The 12,663-nt window shown below is 40.4% G+C and overlaps 1 protein-coding gene across 14 annotated transcripts in view; it reads left to right on the top strand.

The window, feature by feature from the left end:
- neo1a (neogenin 1a) overlaps positions 1–12,663 on the top strand; it is a 175,679-nt gene that overhangs the window by 105,149 nt on the left and 57,867 nt on the right. The gene's annotated exons all lie outside the window — the stretch shown is intronic.

Genomic DNA, 12,663 nt, shown 5'->3' on the forward strand with positions numbered 1-12,663 from the left:
TACCTCAAAGGGAATGGGGTTAAAAGGTAGCTATTAATCTAGCTTTTAATTACCAAATTCCATTCGGCAAAAACACCCACCTCCAGGATACCCATACCAGTAATTAGCAAGTTCATTCCAAACAACAGGGAGCATCTTTTAGAAGGTTCAAGTAAACTCCACCTGACTGCCTTCAAAGCTGAAATGTGTTGTGGAGTGAAGCCATTACCGCATTTTGATTTTGCTCTGACATTGATGATTGAAAGAATAGCCTTTGTTGTCCTTGAGTCTCCTGTTGTGCGCTACCTGAGAGCAAGATACAGTACTCCTGTCAGTTCCCAATTAATGCACACGTGGGAGTGAGAGAAAGGAAGCAGCAAAGAGATTGTCTTAATTGGTCTTGGAAGCATGGCGCAAGCTGGGCCTCGAAAGTGACAACATCAATGCTAGAGATGTGAAATGTTTTTTGGTGGGACTCTTCAAAGCAAGTCAACTGAAATGTGGGTGAGATTGACAGGAAGGGATTCTAATTTGTCTTGTTTTTGGGTTTGAGGGATTTTTTTTCCCCATTCCTCGAAATCGAACTGATTTGCAAGACAAACCATTTGTGGTCGTTTTTCAAAAGCTACTGGTTCTGAAACGTCTCGCTCATTCTTTTTTGCCCATTTTTTTACTTGCCGCGATGTACTGTTTCTTTAATTTTGTGCACTTTATTTGGAGCATGCACGAATGCTGCGGATTCATTATCCCCTGTTGCTAGTCAAGACACGGAAGGATTAGAAAAACACCTGACAAAAATACAGATCAGGTGTTTGTCTTTTAGTCTTTGTAATTTATGTGTGCTAATTTCTACATTTTAAAACAGCCAACAACAACTGTGCTGAAATGTGAAGTTAACATTTAGTTGTCTAGTCCGAATAACTTACATGGTTAAAATTGTTGTAAAACCACATTTGAGAAGATTTTATAGAACACAACCAACATGTGTAGCGATGTTGTGTGAGCTCAATTTGCATTTCGTTTGGACAGGTGAACAAATTCTGTACGAAGCGATATTCCTTCCTGTAAAGATGGAATAAAGTACCTGCAATTAATTAATTAAGATGTGTATTCTGAATATGTGAAGCGTACATCTACATTTGGTCAATGTCATGGTTCGTATTCCCGCCGTGATACCATTTCTCAGGATGTCATTATTCGCCTGCTACAATAGCATTCTCTTGACTTTGATCAGCGTGAATTGGCCCAAAGCTGCACTTGGGTTTCACATTTGTCATTCATTGATGTAGAACAGAATCATGACTAGCACAGAATCATGACTAGCAGGTGTTTAACCTATCAGCCAATTAGTTTAAAACACAATGTCAAGATACTGTACGTCATGCAGCTTGCATAGCAAGTCATTCTGATGAGATGCCGTATTACGTAGAAACCCTTTTCATACAGTTCACGGGGGCTTCAAAAAAAAATGTTTGCTCCTTATGCAACATCAATGAGTTACGACTAAACTTGAATCCCTAATTCCAACTGTACATTCTAGCACAGGGGTGGGCAAACTTTTTGACTCGCGGGCCGCATTGGGTTCTAAAATTTGACAGAGGGGCCGGGCCAGGAGCATTTGGAGGGAGTGTTTGGGCCGGAAATACTCCGAACAAGTTATGTCCATAATTTATAAAATCACTTCAAATGACTTCGACTGAGCGTATTTTACAAAGATTCCACAGCATATAGCTATAGTTTACGTTTTAAGACTTGCGCTGAATATATGAAGTCTTGTTTTCGAGTTGATGACGATCCCCATGTGACGTCACGTTTGGACCGCCCTGACCGAGAAAGCGACATACAATGCATTTTGGGTACTTTGTTTAGTCTGAAAACTTCGTGTTAATCCGTGTTGATGGCGAAATTAGAAGGAAAACACATAAATAACGCCATGGTGAATCGTTGTGTGTTGCACCAAGACAACTATTTGATATTCGCTGACACAAATTCCCAGCTGACAAATCAGCCCATTTCCAACGGAGCTTGGGCGCAATCTTCTGCTTTTTCTGGGTGCTACATTGCTGTCATTGACGGCTCGAATTGATATGGGAGGACTCCTAGAATCAATTGCAAACATTTATGCTTTCCTCTTCAGAAGAACAAGAACAAGAAAACATCTTCTCCGAATCTGAAGCCATTGTTTTGATTCTCGAGCAACCTTCTGAAACTGGCCATTTCCGGATTCATTTTGAAGTCATTTTTATTGGTGTTTTTCATTTAACTAAAAATATCAGCCTGCCTGATTTGGGTATTTTAGATGCTATAAAACGTTTTTCTGATGTCAGTGGGAAACAAAAACAAAAAATGGTGCCGGTTGTCCTTTAAATGTAGTATGTACAAACCTCATAGCACAGTAAAAACACTACAACCCAATTTATTAACTGTCTTTCAAATGTGAAAAATATCCCTGATCAGTTAATAAATTTGTCTCAAGGAATATGCAAGATATGGCATTTACAAACTATTTCGCAGATACTTGGAGGAGGAAATGGAAATAGATTAAAATAACATATGCACTGTGATTTATCAAGATTGCGTCTGTTTTTAAGTTTCCATCGAAGGGGCAAAGAAATCAACATTTATTGAAAAATGGAATCACTTTCAACATTCAAAACATATTATTACACAACGAAATATTCAAGCTCAATAATACCTACTTGTGTTAAATTCCGCCAAATCATAGATGGTTTGTCCTGACCGCGCGCTCAACAAACTCCTCACTGACGCTCTCGCCTTCACGCGCTAACAAAACACGTGTACCGTCGCCGAGCACACAAACATAGACTACCTGCAGTTGAAATTTGCATACTCGGCTCGGCAGCCAATCAGAAGCCTGCTTCTTTCTTCCGGACTTTCGCAAGCGTTACAAAGTCGTGCAATTGCATGTCATTTTCCAAAATAGATGCACAGAACCTCAAACTAGAAGAAAGATTCAAAAGAAGCTAACAACATATGTGACGCTACAAAACGTAAATTTACATTAAACCGTGACTGTAAAGTGTACGTGAGACTTATGAAAGGGGCTTAGTGGCTCGTAGGAATCAATGCAAACGTTGCATTGTGCACCACAATGACAATCGACTACTGTAGCAAAATTTACAGCCATACGCATTTGCCGTAAATTAAGCAAGGTAGCATTTGTAGTTGGTGCATTCTTGATTTAAAAAAAAACTTTATACTTTGTGACAATGTTTCTTAATGGGATTGGTCTCATTTTGCTTCAAGTTGGGAAAAATGGGGCAGGCAACTTTTCAGTTATCTGCCCTGTTGTTCGCTAGCTTTTTGTCATGAGTTTTAGACACTGTTTGTACTATAATTTGGGCAAGTTCGGCGGGCCGGATTGAAAAGCCTAACGGGCCGTATGTGGCCCGCGGGCCGTAGTTTGCCCATGCCTGTTCTAGCACTTGGTCAACGTGACAAGGTATTGACATTGCCACTTGCTGAGTGGGGCATAGCATACACTGTGTCAGGGATGACACTCATGAAAAGTCATCTTTTGTTTTCACTCTGTTGTCGAATAAATCCTCCAGAAGACAATGAAATGGATGAATTATGCATGGCAGCCTGCAACCAACGAATTGATAGAGCATGCAAATCAACCTTCTTTCCAAATCCTGTCACTTCTCGGTCTGGCCTCTTCCATGTCCCCTCGAATTTATTTGCCGATGGAGATTGCATTCAATCGTGCAGGAAGACAGAGAAGAGTGTGGCGGGAAATTTGTCTGATATTGGACTGCAGAATAGAATTATCATGCAGATTTCATGCACACAAAAACCCTTAAATTGTAGATGAAACAAACAAACATGCACATTTAGGTGGAGGACTCCCTCCTGCTCTTTTACAAAGCTCTGAGCTCTACACACCCAAAGAAATGAACTGTGTGTTTTTTTTTTTAACCAAACTTTTTTTTGTCATCTGATGGAATGTATTAATGTTTATACACAAATGACTGAAATAAATATGTATACATGGCTAGTAAAAGCACAGACAAACTTTTAGAATATCTCAATTTGAAATATATGTTATTGAACATACATGGTGCCTGTGAAATCAATAAAATAGTCCCCTGGTTGTTTAATAATTCCACCTTGAGACCCGAAAGCGACTTCTCCCAAAGTTGCTCCTCCCCAATGTACAGTAAAGTCTCGTTATATCGATATCGGATATATCGATAGTCCCGGTTATATTGATACTATTTCTATGCACGCACGGAGAAAATTACATGCAAACAGGGTCGGATATATCGATAGTCCCGGTTATATCGATATTTTTCGGACTCCCTTGAATATCGATATAACGAGACTTTACTGTACTTGTTTTGGGTTGTTGCAATATATCTAAATGCATCTAAATGCATCTCTTGATTCTGCACTATGTACAGTCTTGTTTATAGAACGGTTTTTGCACATCTACATTTGCACAGTATACAGTTGACATTTTTATTTTGTTATGCTTAGAATATCTTGTTTTCTATCCTTTCACTCCCACCCCAACCCCATCCCTCTTCAATTGCTGCTGTGGACTGCAAATTTCCCCATTGCGGGACGAATAAAGGTATTCTGATTCTGATTCTGATTCTGATTGACCCGCAAGCTACTTCCTGAAAAAAACTAATCGCACCCCGAGTTTAATATTCAAAAGGGGAAAAAACACCCCTTCATCATGGCTTTGTAACACTCTTGAAGATTTGTCTTTGCTGTGGATGCACTTATTTGAACTTTTCCGTTTTTTTTTCACATGCATAGATGTGAAAGGGAGTTAATCAAGAGGGGTGGATTCAGTTAAATCGGTGATGCTTTGGCAAGGACAGACTGCTCATGTTGAAACTAAGCACCATTTTTTTTTCAAGGATAATTGCAAAACTGCATCACAAAACCAAATTGTTTCTTTCCGACATCTGTTTGACACCATTTCTTCATGCGCCTAAAAATGTTAATTCAAAGATGAAACGAAACAGATGATTAGTGCAAAATGTGTTCCTACCTTTGGTAGGGTGTGCTGTGTATTCGTCTCAGGATGATGAAAGGAAGTACTATCCTGTAAACACACAAAATAACCCGTCATACCAAGTGGAGGAACTCGGTGGGCATCACGATTGTACATTAAGATAATCAGCTTCCCACTGAACACACACACATCTTATTAGCACATCCAAACCTTGTGAAGGCACCAGGGGGCATCACGGCTGGTTACCCACATTGTTTATCCTCAACCAACATTTTATTTATGCATGAAAAACAAGATTATATTGATCGTCCGGTGGAACTTGAAGGCTCCCTGAAGACTTGAAGGGATGGAAGGACACTCCTTCAGCATATTTTACTGGATGATTATATTTACTTCCACATTGTGTACATGATACATCTGGAGATTATCACAATCAATAGGACATACTGTAGCAAGACAACAGTGGGCACATTTTAACATTTTTAACACAACAGCATAAGACCAAGATAGGAGTATTATTTTTTAGGAACTTGTTTGGGTGATAAAGCAGCGAAAATAACGATAACCCTGTGTGAATGTTAAGTGCAGATTTTGTAGTGCGCCGAAAGGGAAAGAAATTCACGAATGAGAAAATTCCAAACATCATGCTGAATGAAAGGAGCTGGCAGAGGATTCTGGGATCAAAAGGGTGCAGGAAGATGAAGAGCACAACAAAAGTAGTCTCGAGCAAGATGATTTCAAGATACAAACAGGTCATGTTTCTTGCAGCTGCTCTCTTTCACAGTGAAACTCAAACAAAATATAATGCAATCCTAAAAGACTGCTAGAGAGAGTTTCGACCGTGTAGTGAAACCGCTTCTAATTATTCTATCTGTCACTCTATGTGGTAACCATGGGAAAGGAACAATTAACATACTTGGGGGCGGGCCAATGGAGTGTAATTGGTTGGCACACTCTTTGGGAATCACTGGAGTGAAGTGTTAAAAATAAAGGCCTGCCCACATGGGCATGGACACAATTTCCTTGTGACTTGTCTTTGGCCTTCTTCTGTTCCATGTGAACCGAGAAGCAGGGGAATGCTGTCTGCTGTCCATTGACAAACTTAACACTGTTCACCCTACCCCACTAGCATTTCATAACTAAGTGACAAAATTGCATTTGTCCCAGATTGCGCGGTGAGACACTTGACACATTGCTGAACAAAAATACTCTTTCCACTCATGAAGATGAGTTATTATGAACAGAAACTAATTCCGCTTATAGTTTGGATAAGTCTAATAAATCTTTGCCCACTCTCGTTTTGCTTACTATTTGAATTTGGCATGGCTGCCTCATCAATATGCTTATTTTCCTCTGTAGACTGGGCCTACCAGTCACTGGCTGAGGAATTTGATGTGGCGGTGGTTAATTACAACATTGTGTAAATGGAGAACAACTCATGCTGCTATTTTCAAAATTAGGCGAATTATGCAAGATTTACAAGGTTGTTTAATTTCATGATGGGTGAGCAGAGACTCTTGGGAACCAAACATCTGCATAAAAAAATCACTATTTGAATCATTGACGTGCGGTGAGGTTCATGGCTGATGAGGCACCGACGTCATCACAGTCAGATTTACAAGCATATGAACTCTACAGAGTCGCTTATTCACCATTTGATTCTTCTTCTTTTCCTTTCGGCTCTTCCCTTCAAGGGGTCGCCACAGCAAATCAGTGGCCTCCGTCTTTAGAGGTTTGATCCGCATGTTTGTTTTGGCCAAGCTTTTACGTCGGATGCCCTTCCTGACACAACCTTCTGTATTTATCCGGGCTTGGGACCGGCACAAGAAGACATATGTCCCTTTGTGGCTACAGAACAAGCAACTCGCTCAGTAAAAGGCTCCCAAACACAAAATGGTAATCGGCACAGCAACATTCAAAAAAGCAAATCAACCTTCACAATTGTATTTTGTAACATTGTGACTCTAAATGGTGCCAATATGAAAATTGGCAACAGTTAATGTGTTTTTTTTCAAAATGTCATGTCAGCATTCTTTACATATACAAACTGCAGCATAGGAAAAAAGAATTAAAAAAAACATTATCGTGTTACCTTTACTTGTAAATGAAGTCCATGCGCCGCTCCTTCTGAAGAAAGGCATCTATACCTTCTTTGCCGAAGCCTTCCTTATCTTTCAGTTTTCAGTTTTAAAATTCTCTCTGTCTCAGGAGGCAGAGAGACAAGGCAGGAAAAGCAGAAAAGGCGGTTTCTTGCTGGACATCCACACAGCCAGCCTTTTTGTGTGTTCCAGTCCGTCTTCTGTCCCGTTGTCTGAAGCGAAACTTTTAGGTCCGGTGTTGGTCTTCCTTTAATTAATATCTCCTGCTGCGATTGAAAGTCCAGTTTAGAAAATTATTTCAATTTAGATATGTAATCCTCCATTCTGAAAATAAGGCCAAGCAACACAAAAAATGACTGGATGGTTGCACTTAACTTGCTAACTGTTTACTGTAGCTTGCTCTCACTAATTCTATTATTCTGCAGCCGAGGAGGCGCAAGAAGAATCTCTGGAATCACCAGCGCCCCCAGGCATCAGGCAGGAGACCTGTGTGGCTCACGTCTGCACACAATTTTGATGAAAATAAAATAAAATAAACACTGGTGTACACCACCACCATAACGTCCCTGATCCACTGCTGAAATGGATGCTTTGATCCTCTCCTCTTTCATCTAGAACTGCTTCATTCACAAAGAGGGTACAGCAAGTCCTGAAGAATGAATGACTCTCTGTGTCTTTGTGTTGTCATAGTATTTGTTATTTTTGTATTTCCCGAGATGGCGGCGCGCAGTGGCTCCCCTCTCCAGGCAAATTGGCGTTTTCATGTTTATTATGTTTGTTAAAGTTATTATAAGTGCCGAGAGGACAGTAATTTCATCTGTGCTGTATGTCATGCATTGGATTGGATTGGATTGGATTTGCCTTTATTAGTCTTGCAGTGGAGAAATTTACATTTCACAGCAGCAAAGATATGACAGGAATGAAAGTAGAAAAACAAAATACAGGAGCTGCTAGAAAGGCAGCCACTCTCGCGGCGCCGTCTTGAAGTCAAAAGAACAAAAAAAGAAAAAACTACATAACAAATAACATGACAACACAAAGACACAGAGAGCCATTCATTCTTAAGCACTTTCTGTACCCTCTTTGTTACACGAAGCAGTTCCAGATGAAAGAGGAGAGGATCAAAGCATCTCTTCACCAGTGGATCAGGGACATCATGGAGGAATGTGCGCGCTGACTACAAGCTAAATGTTGAAAACAAACACGCAGCTGTAGCATCCATTGACCCCAACAGCACCAACCTTTCTATTGAACAAAGTGGGGCTGTGAAGATGCTGCCCATTACAGGCGCAAAAAGCACAATGGCCCCTTTGGTGTCCAGCGATGACAGTCGAATGGCACCGACATCCTCCCATTCAAAAACAGCACTGGCATATTATTACTGCCGAAAAGGTGCAACCGCTCAGCACAGTCTCTTCCTTGATGAATGTCGTGGCCAAAAATGCTGAAAAACAATCTGTATCCGTTCCACACGATGCACAACAACGCAAAGTGACAAAATGAAACACAAAAACAAGACAAAAACAACAACAAAAAGCAAGCCTCATGGGAGCACTTGCTGACAGCTGCCTACTCGCAATATTTGACAATAAAGCTGACTTTGACAGTGTTTATAATGTACAGTGACTGTACATTATATACACCAGCTAAACCAGGGGTGGGCAAACTTTTTGACTCGCGGGCCGCATTGGGTTCTAAAATTTGAAAGAGGGGCCGGGCCAGGAGCATTTGGAGGGAGTGTTTGGGCCGGAAATACTAAACCTAAAGCATTAAAGGACAACCGACGCCACCGGACAAGTTATGTCCATAATTTATAATATCACTTCAAATGACTTCGACTGAGCATATTTTACAAAGATTCCACAGCATATAGCTATAGTTTACGTTTTAAGACTTGCGCTGAATATTCATGAAGTCTTGTTTTCGAGTTGATGACGATCCTCATGTGACGTCACGTTTGGACCGCCCCTGACCGAGAAAGCGACACACAATGCATTTTGGGTACTTTGTTTGGTCTGAAAACTTCGTGTTGATCCGTGTTGGTGGCGAAATTAGAAGGAAAACACATAAATAACGCCATGGTCAATCGTTGTGTGTTGCACCAAGACAACTATTTGATATTCGCTGACACAAATTCCCAGCTGACAAATCAGCCCATTTCCAACGGAGCTTGGGCGCAATCTTCTGCATTTTCTGGGTGCTACATTGCCGTCATTGACGGCTCGAATTGATATGGGAGGACTCCTTGAATCAATTGCAAACATTTATGCTTTCCTCTTCAGAAATATTTGAATCATATTCATAACTGGATGAGTAACAAGAAAACATCTTCTCCGAATCTGAAGCCATTGTTTTGATTCTCGAGCAAGGCAAGACGTCTTGGCGTGACGTCACGAACAAGGGGGTGGGACCTTCTGAAACTGGCCATTTCCGGATTCATTTTGAAGTCATTTTTATTGGTGTTTTTCATTTAACTAAAAATATCAGCCTGCCTGATTTGGGTATTTTAGATGCTATAAAATGTTTTTCTGATGTCAGTGGGAAACAAAAAATATGGTGCCGGTTGTCCTTTAAATGTCGCGTGTACAAACCTCATAGCACAGTACACAGAACACTACAACCCAATTTATTAACTGTCTTTCAAATGTGAAAAATATCCCTGATTAGTTAATAAATTCGTCTCAAGGAATATGGCGTTTACATACTATTTCGCAGATACTTGGAGGAGGAAATGGAAATAGATTAAAATAACATATGCACTGTGATTTATCAAGATTGCGTCTGTTTTTAATAAGTTTTCATTAAAGGGGCAAAGTTAAAGAAATCAATATTTATTGAAAAATGGAATCACTTTCAACATTTAAAACATATTACACAACGAAATATTCAAGCTCAATAATACCTACTTGTGTTAAATTCCGCCAAATCATAGATGGTTTGTCCTGACCGCGCGCTCAACAAACTCTCCACTGACGCTCTCGCCTTCATGCGCAAACAGTACACGTGTACCGTCGCCGAGCACACAGACGTAGGCTACCTGCAGTTGAAATTTGCATACTCGGCACGGCAGCCAATCAGAAGCCTGCTTCTCTCTTACGGACTTTCGCAACCGTTATAAAGTCGTGCAATTGCATATCATTTTCCAAAATAGATGCACAGAACCTCAGCCCAGAAGAAAGATTCAAAAGAAGCTAACAACATATGTGACGCTAAAAAACGTAAATTTACATTAAACCGTGACTGTAAAGTGGACGTGAGACTTATGAAAGGGGCTTAGTGGCACGTTGCATTGTGCACCACAATGACAATCGACTACCGCAGCAAAATCTACAGCCATGTACATTTACCGTAAATTAAGCACGGTAGCATTTGTAGTAGGTACATTCTTGATTTTAAAAAAACTTTACTTTGTGACAATGTTTTTAATGTGATTTGTTGTTTCATTGTTGTTGAAGTTGTGAAAAATGGGGCAGGCAACTTTTCACTTACCTGCCCTGTTGTCTGCTAACTTTTTGTCATGAATTTCAGACACTGTTTTTACTATAATTTGGGCAAGTTCGGCGGGCCGGATTAAAAAGCCTAACGGGCCGTATGTGGCCCGTGGGCCGTAGTTTGCCCATGTCTGAGCTAAACTGTAGAAATGTAGTTTATATACTAAAAGTGTTTGAACACTTTAATAGCGATATGCAGAGGGATAGCATTGCGGTCTCACTGCAGAGCAAGCCAGCACAGTTAGCATAGTCATTGCGCAATCCATGGTGAGGCTCAGCCGGCTGGTGCCTGCTTGTCTCTATTTAGTATTTGAACGGTAAATGTGAAAATTCATCGACTTTGAAAAAAAATCAAAAACTGGTGAAGTTACAAATCCCTAAATATATATAACTGTTTAATTTATTTTTCATTTGACATTTCCATGATGACAGGTGAGGCGCGGCCTGACCTGCCTCCCCTGACTGCACGTCACTGTTTGAAATTTACTTCTGAAGAATGCAAAAACAAAACAAAAAAAACAGAAAGGAACTACACAAAAACTCTTGGTTTTACTTGAGCTTCTTTTTTTTTAAATGACAGTTTTTTTTCTACAACCCTTGTTCTCCAAAAACATGGCCCCTCCTCACCCAGCAACCCATCACAATGACAGTTTTGTCATTGTGATGGGCTGCGTTGGACATCATGTGATGTCCTGGCCTTGTCACCAGTTTGTGTTTAGGACAACTCAGTCAACAGTCGCAGTAAAGTCACCCCTTTTCCAAAGTTTTAGGGAACTGCCATAGCCCTTTTTAAACGAACACCTGTGTTGTATAAATGTACTTATTGACAAGGGTGTATATTTCTGAGAGAATAACAGATTCTAGATTGACTCTACTCCTTCACACCACAGTCAATTTTATCCAGACTCCAAACAACAATGTCAAATGAATATCTCTCTGAATATTATTGTCATTGTGTGGATTAAAATGTGTCTGTGATCACCAAACTCTGGATTGACCTACTTTTGTTTGAGCAGAAGTTTATGCAGCTCTGATATCGGATATCATCGTATGGTGAAAGTAGTCATAAGTCAATTGTTTGTATCTAACATGCTGAATGGGCACTGCCAGTGTTGCACTTTGAAACTATTGTTGCAATCTTGATCTGTCAAGATGGTCACAGTGTGTTGAGTACTCGTACAGACTGCTACCCACTCAGGGAGAACAGAAAGAAAAAAAAGAGTTGCAGTGGTGGCCTTCCTTGTAGCTGCTGAAAGAAAAAAAAGAAGGTGCAACACTTCACTGCACACGTGTTTCTCTCATTCAGACCCTGCATCCTTCAGCTACTGTACATTCAATGTTCTGTCACAGCATTTGGATAATATCCCTGTTTACCTACCGTTTCCTTTTGTTCTGATTCTCTTTCCCTGAAAGTACTGTTCTGGATGGAAGCTATTGATTTGTATTTTACTCCACCCCGCACCCAATCTAACTTTTGCTGCGGTGGTTGGTGGTTGAATCAATCCTGAGCTCAGCCACAGCCCCTTTCGTTTATTTTGAGAAATCTAGGTAGGTGCCGTGGAGGGTCAGGGGTTCACCAGGAAGCCGTGTGAGTGTATTTCGAGAGCTGGTGTAAATATTTGAGAATACAATGAGAGACTACTCAGTGACGTTTGTCGAATGAAAAGCGTGGCTTGTTATACAGCTTTCAGGGAGCCTTTGCAGCAGTTAATTTGGCCGTACAAAATCTCAAGGATAATCACTAAATATGACGCTGGGCAAAGCATTTTTACTTTGGTCTGTGTTTTATTGAGGCAGCATGCATCTCGATAGTGAATGAAAGAAAATGTTCTTGACATTCAACTGTGTGGCACTTGGTGATTTGTGCCATTTCAGTGAATTAGCAGCTGATGAAAGAAAATGTTGTTTGAGGTAATGGATCATCAATGCACATACTACTACCGTGCAGTGTTACACTGAAACACATGAATCCACACCAAAACATTTCTTGATTGTATTGGTAAATGTCACGTGTTGAAAGCTGTCACAGCTCAATGTGCGTAAATATTTTATGTTTGAAAGAAAATTTCCAATGTGGTTTGGGAAGCGGCAATTACATTTGTTG

Source organism: Hippocampus bargibanti, linkage group LG03 (assembly GCF_051943395.1).
Source record: "Hippocampus bargibanti isolate YZ-2025 linkage group LG03, ASM5194339v1, whole genome shotgun sequence".
NCBI classification, from domain to species: Eukaryota; Metazoa; Chordata; class Actinopteri; order Syngnathiformes; family Syngnathidae; genus Hippocampus; species Hippocampus bargibanti.